Here is an 18436-nt window from a genome sequence, read left to right as displayed (position 1 = left end):
AACATATACAAAGAACTCAAGAAGGTAGACCGCAGGGAAACAAATAACCCTATTAAAAAATGGGGTTCAGCGCTAAACAAAGAATTCACAGCTGAGGAATGCCGAATGGCTGAGAAACACCTAAAGAAATGTTCAACATCTTTAGTCATAAGGGAAATGCAAATCAAAACAACCCTGAGATTCCACCTCACACCAGTGAGAATGGCTAAGATCAAAAACTCAGGGGACAGCAGATGCTGGCAAGGATGTGGAGAAAGAGTAACTTTCCATTGTTGGTGGGATTGCAGACTGGTAAAACCATTCTGGAAATCAGTCTGGAGGTTCCTCAGAAAATTGGACATTGAACTGCCTGAAGATCCAGCTATACCTCTCTTGGGCATATACCCAAAAGATGCCTCAACATATAAAAGAGACACGTGCTCCACTATGTTCATCGCAGCCTTATTTATAATAGCCAGAAGCTGGAAAGAACCCAGATGCCCTTCAACAGAGGAATGGATACAGAAAATGTGGTACATCTACACAATGTAATATTACTCAGCTATCAAAAACAACGAGTTTATGAAATTCGTAGGCAAATGGTTGGAACTGGAAAATATCATCCTGAGTGAGCTAACCCAATCACAGAAAGACATACATGGTATGCCCTCATTGATAAGTGGCTATTAGCCCAAATGCTTGAATTACCCTAGATCCCTAGAACAAACGAAACTCAAGACGGATGATCAAAATGTGAATGCTTCACTCCTTCTTTAAACGAGGAAAAAGAATACCCTTGGCAGGGAAGGGAGAGGCAAAGATTAAAACAGAGACTGAAGGAACACCCATTCAGAGCCTGCCCCACATGTGTCCCATACATATACAGCCACCCAATTAGACAAGATGGATGAAGCAAAGAAGTGCAGACCGACAGGAGCCGCATGTAGATCACTCCTGAGAGACACAGCCAGAATACAGCAAATACAGAGGCGAATGCCAGCAGCAAAGCACTGAACTGAGAATAGGACCCCCGTTGAAGGAATCAGAGAAAGAACTGGAAGAGCTTGAAGGGGCTCGAGACCCCATATGTACAACAATGCCAAGCAACCAGAGCTTCCAGGGACTAAGCCACTACCTAAAGACTATACATGGACTGACCCTGGACTCTGACCTCATAGGTAGCAATGAATATCCTAGTAAGAGCACCAGTGGAAGGGGAAGCCCTGGGTCCTGCTAAGACTGAACCCCCAGTGAACTAGACTGTGGCGGGGAGGGCAGCAATGGGGGGAGGGTTGGGAGGGGAACACCCATAAGGAAGGGGAGGGGGGAGGGGGATGTTTGCCCGGAAACCGGGAAAGGGAATAACACTCGAAATGTATATAAGAAATACTCAAGTTAATAAAAAAAAATACCATAGCCAAAAACAATGGGGTGGGAGGAGTTATTTGATTTCCACATTCAGGCTCATAATCTGTTGAGAGAAGGCAAATCAGCAACCCAGAGGAAAGGACTGGGACAGGAGTCATGGAACAACATTGCTTACTGGCTTGACCTCATAGCTTGCTCAGTCTGCTTGCTTCCTCATATCATCCAGGGCCACCACCGGCCCAGAATTACATCACTCCAAGGGAGCTGGGCCCTTCCACATTAACCATGAATCAAGAAAATGGCCTACAGACTTGTTACAGGCAAACTTTCTCTTCCCAAATAGCTCCAGCTTGGGTCAAGTTGATAAAAACAAATGAGCAACATGAGGTATTTGAAGAGAGATACTGATCTGTGAAGAAGTCGCATCACAAGAAATAGAGTAAGGTCTTCAGTTAATGGTAATATGTATGTCTTTGGCTAATAGTAACAGATAGGTCTTTGGTTAATGGTAATATGTATGTCTTTGGTTAATGGTAACAGGTAGGTCTTTGGTTAATGGTAATAGGTAAGTCTTTGGTTAATGGTAACAGGCAGGTCTTCGGTTAATGGTAACAGGTAGGTCTTCAGTTATGGGTAACAGGTAGGTCTTCGGTTAAGGGTAACAGGTAGGTCTTTGGTTAATGGTAATAGGTAGTAACTGACCTTAGAGGTTAAGCCAAGAGTCTTGCAGTTGGTAGAGAAGGGTTGGTAAAGAATGGTTGGATTAGCAGATGACTTTTGGAGTGTTAATACTTGGAACCACATGAGAAACACAGTCTAGGAAGAATAATGTAAAAACATTTCCCAGAATAGGTTTTAATTGAAGTGATGGTGAGCAGGCTGGTCTGGGTGTGGGCTGATACGAACAAGCCGAGAAGCACACCATCTTGCTCCACAAAGCAGCTTTCTTCCCAGTCAGGTGAAGGTGCTGCTCTGTCTTTTAGAGACTCAGCCTCATCTTTGATGGTCTCTAATGCTTTGAGTTCATGAAATTGTTGGCCAGTTGACAATGATTCTCTTGTGTTCTCCCTGTCCTTCAGCTGTGGCTGGGCCACTTCAAAATAGTTTAGTTGGGATGAGAAGTCGAATTCGGAGGGAGATGACAGGTATTTTTAAAAGGGGTAATGGGATATGTACATAGAGATGTCTTTAGATAATTAAAATCATGGCATATTCTCATAAAAGTTGCTGAAACCACCCACTGAACTGCAGTTGTAGAAGTAGACTCATTTGTTGAAGGGGGCCCTGAACCTCAAGGATGTCTTAATGGAAAGGATTGTTGTAATGGTTTGAGTTTGACATGTCCTCTGTAGAATCACCCATTTATATACTTGGTTCCCACTTAACGGTTGGGCAGAAGTGGACCACTGAAGGTTTGTACTTGGGGGCGTGTTATCTTTGTCAACTTCTTGTTTAGCTTTCCGATTTTTGGCCTACTGTGATGTGACCAGCTTTTGCCACACACCCTTCTTGCCATGAACGGAGCCCATTCACTGTCATGATGGCCTGGAGCTTCCTGAAGCCTCCTCAAGATGTTTCTCTCAGATATGGTGGTAACTATGAGTCAAGAGAAACTGTACAGCATAAGGAGCAAAGTTCTGGAGGGTCAGTGTGGAGTGAATATAGAATGTGGAGGTCTATAAAGAACATAAGAAAATTAAAGCAGTGGAAAATATGTATTGTGATAAAAATAAGGAAAGAAATCCAAGAAACAGTATGGATGAAACCTGAGGACACTGGGTTAAGTGAAAGAAACCAGGCATAACAGGATAAGTGCCACACAAATCTTAACTAACGTGGACTCTAGGTAGAGAGTAGAAAGGTGGGTACCAGAGGCTAAAGGAACAGTGCATGGGAAGAGACTGATGGAACAGTACAAACATTCATTTAGAGGGACATTTTGAACATCTACTGCACAGCTTGGAGACTGAGGTAATATTTTCAATTGATGTGTATATTTTCTACTTGGCAAAAGGAAAGACTTTTAATACACACAAGAAATGAGTATGTAAAGTGATGGGTATATTAATTAGCTCTATTAATTATTCTACAATAATTGCTTTTATTGAAACACTGTATTGTCACAGGAGTACTGTATTATACACACCTCCACACACACATATACATACATACACATATGTGTACATATACATTGTACATATATACATGCAATTTTGAAAATTTAATCAGAAGATATGCTTTGGGGAAGTAAATATACTTACAAATGACTTAAAAGTATTTCAGAAATAAAGGGCAGTAAACATAATACAAATAATTTGAATAGACATTCCAAAAAGAATAAATCCAAATGACCATGAGAATGTGGAAAACATTCTCCTAAGACATCTTGAAATTGCTCTGAGAGGCATCAAATGGCTAAAGTCGCAGAGCTAAGGTCATCAAATGTTGAATGGGGTATAGGGCCACAGAAACTTTCTCATGTTGGTGAATAGAGCTGGTAAATTTCTCATTGTCTCCTAACGTTAGTATATGTTAGCATATTGATTCCCCTTGGCCTTTTGATTTAATTCTTAATTGCTCAACACACACACATGCACACCCCAACTGTGTAGGAATCTATATAGCAGCATCATTTTTACCAGCTACCTAAATATCTTTCAATAGTACTGTGAATTGTGCCTTAGTCTTAACCATGCCAACATGTATTGCCATGAAAATGAACGAATCACGGTGGTGTGCAAAGGTAGAGGTGCATCTCACCATCAGCTCACTGGAGAGATGAGTCAAGTACTCTCATAGCACGGCAGACACCGGAGCCCATTCAAGAAACATGCTAAACGTGGCAAAAGAAACTTCAGCATGGGTATAGAGAGAAAACAAAATGACTGCAGGAAGGAAGTGTGCTTAGAGACTGGAGAGGACCCAAGGGAGTGCTCCCCAGGGAGCCCGCCGTGTTCCCCTTCTTGTCCTGGGATGTTGTTACACAGGTGTCACGATTTGTTTATCTATCTTTAAGTATCTTACTGTTTATGTGCCATACCTCACAGTGAAATGCCGGAAACGCAACAGCAGGTACTGGAGACTTTCCCAAGAACGATTTCAGCAGTAGGTTTCAGGAGGGAAGCCCGGAGAAAGAACAAACACTTCTCAGTTATGTTTGGCAGCGGAATGATGGCGAGGAAAATGATCGCTCCTTTTGCTATTGCGGCACACCCGAGCCATCAGACAAAACCTTCCGTTCAAGAATAGGAAAGCAGCAGTTTGCCTTTTGATATTTTTCCTTTCTGGATGCCTTTACTGAAAATTCTAACAATGAATGATACTTTACCTTTTACTTGACCGTCTATTCAAATTGCAAAAAACATTAAGTCCGGGATGAAATAGGCTCTTCCAGAAAAGGTTGTTTTCTTGGTTTTTTTATTCTGCGAGACGACATAGAGGGAAGGCGGGAGCGCCTCTCCACTGCACAGAGAGACGACACCCGCAGAGGTCTTTTGTTTTCCTTTATACAAAGGCTGAAAAGATTTCATGTTCCCAGCATTGCATAGAATCCCCCGTGGGTGGGGAGACAGACGGCTGTATTCTGTGGCCTCCGAAGAGTCTCGGTCCAGTGGTGCGTTAATACAGCGTCCATGCTGATTAGGAGAGAGATTGTGTGAGAGGTACCCGCTGCTGTGCGGATGCTTCTCACCCTGGCCTGCTACCATGTTTCCATCTCAAAGAAAAATAAATGGGGCAGAGGAGCAGTACCGCAGTGATTTTAGAATTCTGTCCTGGCCCGGACAGAGGATCCCAGCAGATCACACACTGGAAGCGTCACAGCTCACCACAAGAGAGAGCGAGTCTGGAATGAACTATAATTCTACTGCTCGAAAATAAGAATCTTTAAAACTCACAGTCTTTCGGTTGGAAATAGTTATAATTACTGTGACTTTGTTCATAGAGTCAGGAATTAGAAGAGATACGAAAATTCCAATCGGTGTTCATTTATCTATCTCTACAAAATGTAACCTTATAGACTATATCTAACCAAACAATCAAACCGCCTGCTCAGACTAGCGTTACCAACAGGATGTAGACTGGTTCAGTGACTAAGGTGCTTGAATGACAAATGTCCCCAGTTGGCTGAGGTGTTTGGACACTTGGTCTTCAATTGGCAGTGCTTGTTTGAGAGGTGGTACAGTCTTGCTGGGGGAAGCATATTGAATCAGCAGCTGAGAGCACTCTCGCAGAGCACCCAGGTTTATTCCCAGCTCCCACATGATGGCTCACAATCATCTGATGTCTCATTGGGGTGCGGTTGGAGAGTTCATAGCTCTGCTCTAACTCTACTTCATGCTCTTGGCTTCCTGTTAGGGGTTGAAGGTGTGGTCACTCAGCTTCCTGCTCCAGCTGCCTGCCACCAGGCCTCTCTGCCATCACCGACTCTCCCTTTAGAAACCTAAGCCAGAATTAACTCCTTTCCCATCTGCCACATGTGGTCACGATATTCACCACACCACTAGGAGAGAAAGTAAAGCAATGTCCAAGCAAAGCCAGTACTGAATTTAGCACAAATGTATTAAGAATTCATTTTATCGCTTCCTTCTTTGGAAATGTATTTATTACATTCTGTTGAATGAGTTGGGCTTCCTATCTCAGCCCATGGAAATAAGAAATACACCCCACGCTGTAACTCATAAATTCATTTCATTCAAGATACCTAATAGGCAGCTTTTCAGAGAAGAGGTTAGATCTCAAATAAATCCATGCAATGAATAAAACCACACAACTAAGCACTGTGTTCCTAACACAAAGAAGGTTATGAAGGTTAGAAGGGTGAGGACAGAATTTACTATAGAAGTATCTATGTGCAGATCTAACCATGAGACGACGACTTCTTCTTCTTCTTCTTCTTCTTCTTCTTCTTCTTCTTCTTCTTCTTCTTCTTCTTCTTCTTCTTCTTCTTCTTCTTCTTCTTCTTCTTCTTCTTTTGCTGTAATCACATGAGGTTTATCGATAGGAACCAGTGCACTGGGGTCGAGACTCGTATCCCACGCAGGGGCAGTGGAGTTCGACCCTGAGAGGCTGGGAGATAGGGTTTTTAAAGGGAGAAACCGCAACCCAAGGGGGCAGGGGTGGTGTCATTGGAAAATCACAAGAAGCTTCCTGCTATGAGACTTCTTAATACATGCATCTTCTTTTTTTTTTATTATTAACTTGAGTATTTCTTTTTTTTTTTTTTCAGCCAACATTTTTTTTTTTATTAACTTGAGTATTTCTTATATACATTTCGAGTGTTATTCCCTTTCCCGGTTTCCGGGCAAACATCCCCCTCCCCCCTCCCCTTCCTTATGGGTGTTCCCCTCCCAACCCTCCCCCCATTGCCGCCCTCCCCCCATAGACTAGTTCACTGGGGGTTCAGTCTTAGCAGGACCCAGGGCTTCCCCTTCCACTGGTGCTCTTACTAGGATATTCATTGCTACCTATGGGGTCAGAGTCCAGGGTCAGTCCATGTATAGTCTTTAGGTAGTGGCTTAGTCCCTGGAAGCTCTGGTTGCTTGGCATTGTTGTACTTTTGGGGTCTTGAGCCCCTTCAAGCTCTTCCAGTTCTTTCTCTGATTCCTTCAATAGGGGACCTATTCTCAGTTCAGTGGTTTGCTGCTGGCATTCGCCTCTATATTTGCTGTATTCTGGCTGTGTCTCTCAGGAGCGATCTACATCCGGCTCCTGTCGGTCTGCACTTCTTTGCTTCATCCATCTTGTCTAATTGGATGGCTGTATATGCATGGGCCACATGTGGGGCAGACTCTGAATGGGTGTTCCTTCAGTCTCTGTTTTAATCTTTGCCTCTCTCTTCCCTGCCAAGGGTATTCTTGTTCCCCTTTTAAAGAAGGAGTGAACCATTCACATTTTGATCATCTGTCTTGAGTTTCATTTGTTCTAGGCATTTAGGGTAATTCAAGCATTTGGGCTAATAGCCACTTATCAGTGAGTGCATACCATGTATGTCTTTCTGTGTTTGGGTTAGCTCACTCAGGATGATATTTTCCAGTTCCAGCCATTTGCCTACGAATTTCATAAAGTCGTTGTTTTTGATAGCTGAGTAATATTCCATTGTGTAGATGTACCACATTTTCTGTATCCATTCCTCTGTTGAAGGGCATCTGGGTTCTTTCCAGCTTCTGGCTATTATAAATAAGGCTGCAATGAACATAGTGGAGCACGTGTCTTTTTTATATGTTGGGGCATCTTTTGGGTATATGCCCAAGAGAGGTATAGCTGGATCCTCAGGCAGTTCAATGTCCAATTTTCTGAGGATCCTCCAGACTGATTTCCAGAATGGTTGTACCAGTTTGCAATCCCACCAACAATGGAGGAGTGTTCCTCTTTCTCTGCATCCTCGCCAGCATCTGCTGTCACCTGAGTTTTTGATCTTAGCCATTCTCACTGGTGTGAGGTGAAATCTCAGGGTTGTTTTGATTTGCATTTCCCTTATGACTAAAGATGTTGAACATTTCTTTAGGTGTTTCTCCGCCATTCGGCATTCCTCAGCTGTGAATTCTTTGTTTAGCTCTGAGCCCCATTTTTTAATAGGGTTATTTGTTTCCCTGCGGTCTAACTTCTTGAGTTCTTTGTATATTTTGGATATAAGGCCTCTATCTGTTGTAGGATTGGTAAAGATCTTTTCCCAATCTGTTGGTTGCTGTTTTGTCCTAACCACAGTGTCCTTTAATACATGCATCTTCTACTGACTGTAATGAGGAACCACACCTTTGATGACCAGTTTGCCATTTCGTATTGGTATTTAGAATGCTGGAGAGTTTGGCACGACTCTTTGTGAAGACTGATGCTATACTATTGTATCGGGGATCCTCCTTTTGTTGCTTGCCCCTCACTTGAGAAGTATCCCATAAGTCACAGTAATGATTGCTCCGGCCTTTTCTAAAACTTGATGCTTTGGTGGAGAGCGAATTTTTTTCACCACTGAGCAGTAGAACAGAGATGAAGCCACCATGATTGCTCGGATTACTGGGATGGGACTTGATTTTATTTGTGGGGGCCAGTAAATAGGTTTTATTGGTCCAATCTAATTATTCAAAGGATCTGCTTCCACTGTGCTGATGCAGTTCAGTAGATGTTGTCATTTGAACTAGTATTTCAAGATTTTAAAATGCCAAACCAGGTGCTAGACATGGTATAGGGCAATTAGCCCAGTCTGGGTGTCCCTGCCCCATCCGGTAGAGAAGATGGCAACCAAAATGTGTGGAAGGTTGACAGCATTAGCCTCAATCATTCCATTTACCTCTCTCTTGCCATGCAATCCTTTTCTTTACTTTTATTTTATGAGTATGAGTGTTCGTCTGTATATGTGTATGTGTACTATGTGCACTCAGTGCTTGCAAAGGTCACAAGAACACATCAGATCCCCTGGAGCTACAGATGATTGTGAGCCACCATGTGGGTGCTGGGAATCAAACCTGGGTGCCCTGTGAGAGCGGATCCATCTCTCTAGCCCCTTACTACGTAATTCCTCAGTGCCTGCTGGGTGGACGTGTTACCTTAAATACCTTTAAGTTTGGTCTGAACATAGGACCTGCTCCTTACACATTGGCAAATGGGAGCCAGGCTTGCATCTTTGTGGTTGTCATGAAGGTTTACCCATCCGGTCTGCTGTGAAGGAGGCTCATGGAGCTGAGGTGTTCCAGATCTCCCAGCCAAAAGTTAAGTTATGATTGGCGGCCACTCTCAGACACCAGGGAAAGCCCAGCTAAGTCCAGAAGTTCTGGGCTGAACCCAACCTAAATCAACAATCTAGAGGCCCCAGGGCAAGTTAAATACTTGTTCCTTTCTGCTGTAGAGGTTCGAGCTGCTTTCCACTTAATGTTCTTGTGGGCAACTGAGAAAGGTGGTTACCATCTGGTTCTTTGGTTCAGTTGATGGAGTAGCTCCACCATCCATTTCCCTTACTGTCAGAACTGTCCAGAAAGGAACTTGATGGTATTTAAAGGCTCGCTGCTTGGAAGTACAAGAATTTAAATTAGAAGAACCTGTGGTAATCAAGGTTCATCATTGGAGTAAACTCTAATTAACCTTAACAGCTACTGCCCCACACCTTTTTCTCCACGTCTTTGTACAATGCTACAATGTAACAAAGGATTCTGCTAAGTCCATTTAGCAAGAGCATCCACCCCTGACAGCTGGTTATCCTTGATCTCTGATCTTACCATTAATCATCTCTCACCCACCATCATCCCTTGTGGATGTCTGGACCTCTTGGCCTGAACTCAACAAGAATTTTCTCTGTTTGGTTTTGTCCCTCCTACCTACTGTTATGGTTTGGATGTAAAATGTCCCTCAGGGTGGACGCTCGCTGGATTTGAACACCTAGTTGTTGCAGTAAATATTAAAAAAGAACCTCTACCATCTCACACTAGTGCTGGCACCGGTGGGCCATGTGGCGTCTGCTGGGTCTTTTCATCTCATTTGCAAAGCATCTCACCTGCTAAGCTCCCAATCTTTATCCCATGCTGCCTGAGCTACTCTCTGGGCCCAGCAGCAGCTGCCCTCTTGCAACTCTCTTGCTGGGGACTCTGCTCATATTCCCAGCACCACCCCCTGTGGTTGTTGTCACAACTCCCAGTTACATAGTAAAATCAAAACTCAATAAGCTTGTAATTTAGCAATCAGATTTTTGTCTTAAATTCTCAATCCACAAAATGTCCACATAATAAACTCACAACCAATTGATATTGACATAAACTGCCCACCTAGATAAGACAAATTTTCCTATAAAAATCCATCCCTTAGAAATGTTCATAACTACCTGTGGCCATTTAAAGCCACAAAGGTCTGGGTCGTCCTTCTCTGCCTCCATCCTGGTTCTCCTCCTCTTTCTCCTCTCTCCCTCTTTGCCAAAACTCTGTCCCTGCCTTACTTTTTCTCTGCCCAATCACAGGCCTTGCCTTATCTTGTGCAGTACTCACTTGCATAAAGACAACAGTCTATTCCTGGACAGTTCCATTGTTTAGGAAATTATTGAACCTTTAGGAATGGAAGCGTCAATAGAGGAAGCAGATCTCCTGAAGACGGGTCTTGGGAGGTTACAGTTCACTGTAATCCCTCTACTTCTTGATCTAGAAGTATTCAGTTGTGAGTAAGCTTCCCACCATCTGTGAGATGTTTCTTCTACCATGCTTTCACAAGGGGCTGTGCTTTCTCTTCACTTTGAACTAAAATAGAATTTGCCAATACAGTTGGGTGTTTCATCACAGCAACAAGAAAAGTAAGTAGTATAGCATTGTGTTAGTCAGTTTTATGTTGCTATGATAATATACAACTCTCTTGTACCTGAGAGAGAACAACTCTGTAAGGAAGGAAGATCTGTTTTGGCTCAGTTTCAGAAGACTCCGTCCATGGTCTCTTGACCTCAATGCTTAGGATCTGTGGTGACATAGTACATCATGGTTGGAATATATGGTAGAGGAAGTCTGCTCACCTTTTGATTTCTAGAGAGTGACAAATGACACACACACACACACACACACACACACAGAGAGAGAGAGAGAGAGAGAGAGAGAGAGAGAGAGAGAGAGAGAGAGAGAGGAGATAATCTGGAAAGCTGTCTTGAGCAGAACATAGGCCCTCAGCTTGTAACCCATGACTTGACTTCGAGTCATTCTTTTAGCTGCTCTTAAACACCCCTCCTCTCAGGAACCCCTCTCCCAGCCTCGGCTGGTCCTTGGCAACTCTCTATTTGCTATTGACTAGGGATGTGTCTTGACTGACTGCTTGAGTTGCTGCCTTGACTCTCCTGGAATGATGGATTGTAACTCGAAATTGTAAGCCAAATAAACCCTTTTGTTTCCCCTGAAGCTTTCGTCAGGATATTTGAACACAGCAGAACCAGAATCAGAACACTCCTACAGGTGGATTCTTATTTAGCATCCATACTTTCATTTAAAGCTCCACGTACTCATCTGAGATGGGAAGACACACACACATACACACACACACACACACACACACACACACACACACACACACAGAGACACACACAGAGACACACACACAGACACACACACACACAGACACACACACAGACACACACAGACAGACACACAGACACACAGACACACACACACACACACACACACACACACACACACACGCACACACAGGAGCAGCCAATGAGCTTAAAATAACACCCAAAATATAGCGCCTGTGTGATTGCAGTCACGAATCATTTTCTTTACAAGACTCTGGGATGTGTCACTACTCCCTGCTGTGGCTGGGCCGTTTTGCGGTGTGAGGTTTTGATGTGACTCACCTGAAAATTGAGTTGAAAGCAGATTACACAAGATGGCTCACCAAAATGATGCAGGCGCTGCATGAGGCGGGCTAAGTGTGCCAAGTCATTCTCCTGCCTCTGGCACACTCCTCTCCCTTCAGGACTGACTTGTTTAGAAAATCAAGAAGCTTTTCTCTCATGACCTGATTTTAAAATGTCTACAGCGAAAAAAGGATGTCGATATGACGATCACTTCCGGATGAGCCGCCTACATTTGCTCTTCCCGGAAGTAATAGAAGGTACACGTCTGAAAGCAGACGCTGCCTCTGGAAAGCACGGCGTGGCTAAACACCAGGGAATTTTGTTGTCCTCCTTTGATGTTTGATGCAGCAAACTCTAAATGAAGTGTTTTAAAGTAAATTAAATGTTATATTAAATGAAAAAAAAAAGCAAATGAAACAAGGCATGGAAGACCGGGGCTGCCTGATACCCTAGAGACCCATGTGTGATTTGTTAGGAGTCTAGACGTGTTGAGCTGGTGAGCCTCAGAAGGGAGAAGACAACCTCTTGAGTCTTTCAGGATCACGTGTGGCTCAACAGTGCATAAAAATACGGGACAGGAGATTTCCAAGCTCAAGCAGAAGCTTCCAGGGAGATAAGACACCTTTCCACCATATCCGTTTCTTCCATTCTGTGCAGTAAGCAGCAGATTGGGCAAGAGTTGCATATATCTGGCATTGTAGAAGAGCCCAATAGAAAACCCACACATAAACAAATAGGGCCCAAACTAATCTTCCGTGGAGGCCATCGCCATACAGAGGTAGCCTCAGGAATAGCATGGGACACAGTCGAGAGCCAGAAAACTTTTCTCTTACAGTCTAAAGAGAAAGTAATGCCAGTGACCAGGTGGCAGAGAGCTAAGGCAAACCTCTTGAGACGTGGACATGTTACCACACAATGCTTCAACATGGACATGTTACCACACAATGCTTCAACATGGCATCGCAGAAGATGTTCTGAAGTTTGAGGAGACAATGAGGAAGTGTTGATTATAAACATTCTCCAGGAGGCAGAGGACTAAACTGAAACATATTGTTCTGATTCCAACAAAAATGATGGAGAGCATTGGGAAGCATGAGGATGAGAGAGATTAAGATGAGAGACGGGAAAATAAGGCTGTGGGTGGGACTGAGTGACAGGGAGAGAGAGAGAGAGAGAGAGAGAGAGAGAGAGAGAGAGAGAGAGAGAGAGAGAGAGAGAGAGAGAGAGAGACTATATAGTGCTGTGGATGTGGCGGAGAAGACAGGAAAGCAATAGTTGGCTTTGAGTTTGCACAAGGAAGACTAAACTCAGAACGAGGACTGTTAAGATGGAAACATTTCTTCTATGATACCCTGATACCCTGATGCTGAAGAGAATTAATTGTAAGCTTTTCACTATCCAAGGTTCTGAGTAAAGAGGACAAAGAGGACTCTGTGTGTGTGTGTGTGTGTGTGTGTGTGTGTGTGTGTGTGTGTGTGAGAGAGAGAGAGAGAGGGGGGGGGAGGGAGGGAGGCAGAGGCAGAGGAGGCAGAGGCAGAGGTAGATAGGGGAGGGGGCAGGGAGATCAGGAAAGCTCTATGGTTGCTCCTGGAATTCTTGGCTGTAAGGGAAACAGAATGGTGAGTGGAATTGTGCAGAGAAGAGCATGGACCTCAGTGTCTTTCTCTAAAATAGTACCTTAGGAAGAAATGAGTTAGCTGGGCACCGTGGTTCATATTTAACCCCGGAACCTGGGAAGCAAATTCATACTGATCTCTGTGAGTTCCTGCCTTTATAGAAAGAGGAGGAGAAAGGGGAGGAGGAGGAGGAGGAGAAGGAGAAGGAGGAGGAGGAGAAGGGGGAGGAAGAGGAGGAGGAGAAGGAGGACTCAATTTTGAATTAAAAAACTATATTTTCCTTAGCATTTTGTTTTTTATTTGGTTCACAGTACATGAGAACGTAGAGCCCATTTTCAAACACGTACTGTTTCAAACAGGTCTTCTGAAGCTAAGGGAAACAAACACAAAAATGTCAGCTTTAAATCAGTCTACTTTAATATGAAATGATGAATATTGAAAATTAGAATAAACTAAATCAATTATTGTGGTCGTAGTTGTCAATTCAGTAGACTAGGTCCTGAACTGTGATGGGAAGAAACTGAGGAAGATGCCTGACACTGACCTCTAACCTCTACGTGTCCACACTCCCTTCTGTTACACACTTGTCCTATCAGATGCTGTGAGGTGATAGTGGTTGTGCTCCAGGAAACCTGGTTCTTGGACACGCCAGAGAAGATGGAAAACTGTCTTTTAAGTAAAGATGCCCATAAACAAGGGATGGATCTCCCTCCCCCTCTCCTCTCCCTCTCCCTCTCCCTCCCCCTCTCCCTCTCCTTCTCCCTCCCCTCCCCCTCTTTCATATTGTGTGGTTGCTAAACTATGAGATCAATTTCTTTTTTTTACCTAAATTGTAAATTATATATAAAGTTTGTATGGATATTTAGATACAGGAGAGAGGGTATTCAAATGGCTCAGCACTACCTAATGTTTCAGGAACTCACTGAGGTCCTTAGGTTGCATCCCCACAGAAAAAGGAGGCTCTATGGTGTTTGCACATCAACCACTTGGACGACATCACGCTGGGAAGCAGAAACCCCTGTCTTTGAAATTCCTTTTCCCACCAGCATCTTCGGAGGAGCTTTTTTTGTGTGTCCCCTTTCAGTGTGTCACCTGCACCCAATATGTGGAACTGACTCATTCTCCAACCTAAGCTCTTTGTCATCCCGCTCCTGATTCTTGGCACTTTCTGCTTCTCCTCCCTAGGAATTCATCTCGTGCCAGCGGCAGAGCAGTTTGGCTGCCTCTTTGCTGCCCTAGTTTCTGCTGTGAACAGTGAATGCTCTGAGAACCTTGCCTTCTGCCCTAAGGAATATTATCAAAGCAGCTGAGCCTGCAGGACAGTTAGGAGCTCTCTTTTCATTGTGCAGAATCAGCTGCTGGCTGTGAGGGGACCACTGTTCTGCCACCACACAGCACCGGCTTTGGAAATGTTTGTTTCTGCTTTAGCTCTGTCAGTATGTCCTAAGGATATTTGATTTCTCTTTATTGTCATTTTTAAAAGTTAAATTTCCTGTTGATTTTTGATACAGCGTAGACCACTCTTAGTTAGCCTGTGCTGGTTTCCAGCTTGTTTTATAGCTAAGGACGCGCGGTGGAGCCTTGATCCACAAGAGGTAGGGTTCTAGGTGTACAGTACCTGCCCAGTAGAAGAGTCTTCTTTTCGGCCTTTCCCCTCTGCAGTGTAGGAAAAAGTTCTGTCACCATGGTGACCGATGATGGACAGTGAGCTGATCTGGCTACAGCTATACGTATCTGGAGATAGGATACATTTAGTTGCAGCTACCGTGGATTCAAGGATTTATCTGGAATTGTGAGTCCCATTCCTGACTCCCACCCAGGAAACTGTGAGAACTAAATATTGCACATTTGGGTTCTGTAGCTCATTAGCTGCAAGCACTAGGAGGTTGTCCTATGACTAGGAGTGTGCCACAGATTTTAACAAACTGACCTTTTATTTTTTACCTTTTAAATCAGACCCCTACAACAGGTTGTTTTAACTGAAAGGGAGGGGAAGTGGAGAGCCATTGCATATTGAGTTTCTGAGTGCCCCACACATTACTTAATCCCTTTACATATTATTGCAGCAGATCCAGTTAAAAACAAGGAAAAGGCCTGAGTAACATAAATGACAAGCTCAAGATTCCAGGGAGGAGAGTGGCAGAGTAAGCGATCCTCTCTGTTATAATTTTTTTGTATTAAACCATAGGATAATATAGGCAGCTTGCCCCTCCCCCCATTTCATCGAAATCTCACACATTGCCTTAAGAATTGGGTTTTCTCATCAACGGAAGAGAACACATGGAGTGACCCATGGCTCGAGCCACATATATAGCATAGAATGGCCTTGCCAGGCATCAATGGGAGGAGAAGCCCTTGGTCCAGTGTAGGGGAATGCCAGGGCGAGGAGGCAGGAGGGAGTGGGTGGTTAGGTGGGGGAGCTCCCTCATGGAGGCAGGGGGTGGGGGGATGGGATAGGGGGTTTCTGGAGGGGAAACCTGGAAGGGGGATAATATTTGAAATGTAGATAAAGGAAATATCTAATAAAAATGGGGAAAAAAGAATTGTGGACAGAGCTGGCAATAAACAAACAAACAAAAAACAAAAAACAAAAAAACAAAACAAAACAAAACAAAAAAACAGAAAAGAAAAGAAAAGAAAAGAAAAAGAATTCGGTTTTCTGTAATGAAAATCCAACACAGCTTTTGAGAACCTAGAAAACTTAACATTCCTTTAGGTGGCATCTTCTTGTCACTACTATGGTCATCTCTAGTTCACGCATGTACACACACACACACACACACACACTCACACACGCACACACATTGCTTTTCCCTCTCTCCTAAAATCTCATTCTAGTCTTTGCTGTTAGAAATTATTTTCTTTCTTTTCTCATTCTTTATTTGCTAACTTCTCACTCCATTATTTACATCATACCCAAGACATTAGCACTCACTTCAGTTCCAGAATTCTCTTAATCAGAGGAGAGTGATATTAATCATTGTAATTATCATTATGTGATTTTCTGTGCCAAGGGTCCCCAGGAGGCTGTTAGTGAGCAAGTCCATCAGCTGACAGTAGGAGAAAATGTAGTCCTCTGCATGGTTATCATTTGAAAGTGAGAGAGACTACAACACAGATACATAGGGTTATTAGATGGTGTCAAGTTTTATAACGTTATAAGCAGTGGATAATGTCCTTGCCTAGAGTTCCCTTCCAAGGTGTTTGTAGGCCATTAATAGTTTGGCTAGACTACTACATGCAGTTTAGAACGGAGTGTTTCTGTTTTAATATCCTTTGCTATAAGAACAAACCCCAAAGTATTAACTCTTAATTCACTATCCCCCAAGAGGTGAAAACCATCGCCCTGACTTTAGGAAGCGTTAGACCAATAACACATTTGAGAATGTGACTAAACTCAGCATTTCAGGAGGATTTGGTTTCTAATCTACAATCCTCTTGGGCTGGCTTTCCATCGGGTGATTTGAGAGTAAAACTTCTCTTCTTGTCAGATTCCAGGCCCACTTGTTTACTCTGCGGCTCTCCCAGCTTTTGCCTTTCCCTGAGTTCCACATTTCCAGATCCCACCAAATGGCGGACATCAGCTATTACCTTCCCCCATTTGGAACCGTTCAGGCTGCTTTTGTGCCTTCTAGATGGATGGAATATTCATCTCTTCTTATTTTAAAAATAATTGGACAAAGACTGCGAGGCTGAACGTCCGTTTGCTTTCTTGTAGTGCCTTTTATGTATGAATCACAAAGCTTCCTGCACACCATAACTCGGTGCTTGCAGCTCCCCGCCGAGGCAGCTCCATTATCCTTGTTTTACGGGAGCTCATGAAACAGATCCAGGGAGCTTCAGTGGGGAGTCTCTTGACAGGCGGTGAGTCAGTGGGAAAGTTGGGGAAGAAACCATGAAAACTTTTCTTTTTAATTGATAGACAAAATTGTATGTACTTAACACACACAGCGATGCTCGAGCAGTCTATGTACCTTGTGGAACTGTTGCAAGTAGCTGTTCGCAGTTAACAAATGTTACATTTTAGTAACATTCGTAACAGTAACAGAGTTACCATTTCAGTAGGGAAAGCTCAGCATTCCCTCTCAGCATATATCATCAACCATGGCTACCATGCTATGCAGCCGAGCTCCTAAATGTATTCCTTTGATTAACTGTAACACACTCTTTCTCCAGATTATCTTCCTGCTCACAAACATCCTAACCCCGCCACTCTTCTATCACTCACTTCTGTTCCGATGGGGTGAGGTCATGCGGGGCTTGTCTTTCTGTGCCCAGCTTGTTTCCAGCTCATGGGCATTGAAGACAGCAGCATCTCCCCTTTATGACTAAAGAATATCCTGTTGTGTGTTCACACCACATTTCACTTAGCCATTTGTAAGCTGATGGTATGTGGGCTGATTGCACATGGTGGCTGTTGTGACTAGATCTTTGATGAAGTTGGGGTACAGCTAGGCCTCCAGCATATTGGTCTCATCTCCTTTAGATACAGTCTTAGTGGGGCTGACAGCTCATATGGTAGCGCTGTTTTGAAATGTTTTGAGGAGGAAAGAAATGCATGAAGGTATTAGATGAAGTAGGTTTCTTTGTTTCCTGTGATTCTCCTTTTTTTTTATTTCTGCTTTTATTTTTTGTTCTCTCTCTCTCTCTCTCTCTCTCTCTCTCTCTCTCTCTCCTTTCCTCCCTCCCTCTTTCCCTCCCTCCCTCCCTCCCTCTTTCCCTCCCTCCCTCCCTCCCTCCCTCCTCCTCTCTCTTTTTCCTGTTGGTTAAAGATTTGTTGATTTCATTCTTCCTTTCAAACTCCACATCTTCATTAGTTTTCTCTGTGGTTTTTCTATTTTCTGTTCTGTTTATTGCTGATTTGCTTTGGGTACTGCAGAACATCTGTGTGTTGGAGAGAATGTCCCATTTGTGTCCCAGGTCCACAGTCCAGTACATAGTTTGAACCCAGTGTTCTCTTTGGTTTGTTGCTGAATGATCTGTCTACTGATGGAAATGGATAGAATTTCCTAGTATTGGGGCACTGCAATCTAACTCCCCTGAGATGGGTCAGTGCATGTGCATGAAGCCACCGCCACATTGTTAGACTATAAACCTTTACATTTGACCTTAATTACTTTTCAAAGGTCCTATCTCTAAATATAATAGTTGACTCACATTC

General features: G+C 43.5%; 1 long non-coding RNA gene across 2 annotated transcripts; it reads right to left on the bottom strand.

Moving 5' to 3' along the window:
* Positions 1 to 13550: 13550 nt before the first annotated feature.
* Positions 13551 to 17547, bottom strand: LOC148002510 (uncharacterized). 2 transcript variants are annotated; one of them, XR_015633729.1, is made up of 4 exons: positions 16867 to 17547; positions 16211 to 16382; positions 14894 to 15009; positions 13551 to 13645 (listed from the first exon to the last, which is right to left on the bottom strand). It is a non-coding gene; the product is annotated as an uncharacterized LOC148002510 (long non-coding RNA). The 2 variants fall into 2 exon arrangements; XR_015633728.1 differs by lacking the exon at positions 16211 to 16382 and having other exon boundaries at positions 16867 to 17526.
* Positions 17548 to 18436: the final 889 nt, after the last annotated feature.

This window comes from Rattus norvegicus, chromosome 11 (genome assembly GCF_021556685.1).
Source record: "Rattus norvegicus strain SHRSP/BbbUtx chromosome 11, alternate assembly SHRSP_T2T, whole genome shotgun sequence".
NCBI classification, from domain to species: Eukaryota; Metazoa; Chordata; class Mammalia; order Rodentia; family Muridae; genus Rattus; species Rattus norvegicus.
This window is presented reverse-complemented; position numbering and strand designations above follow the sequence as displayed.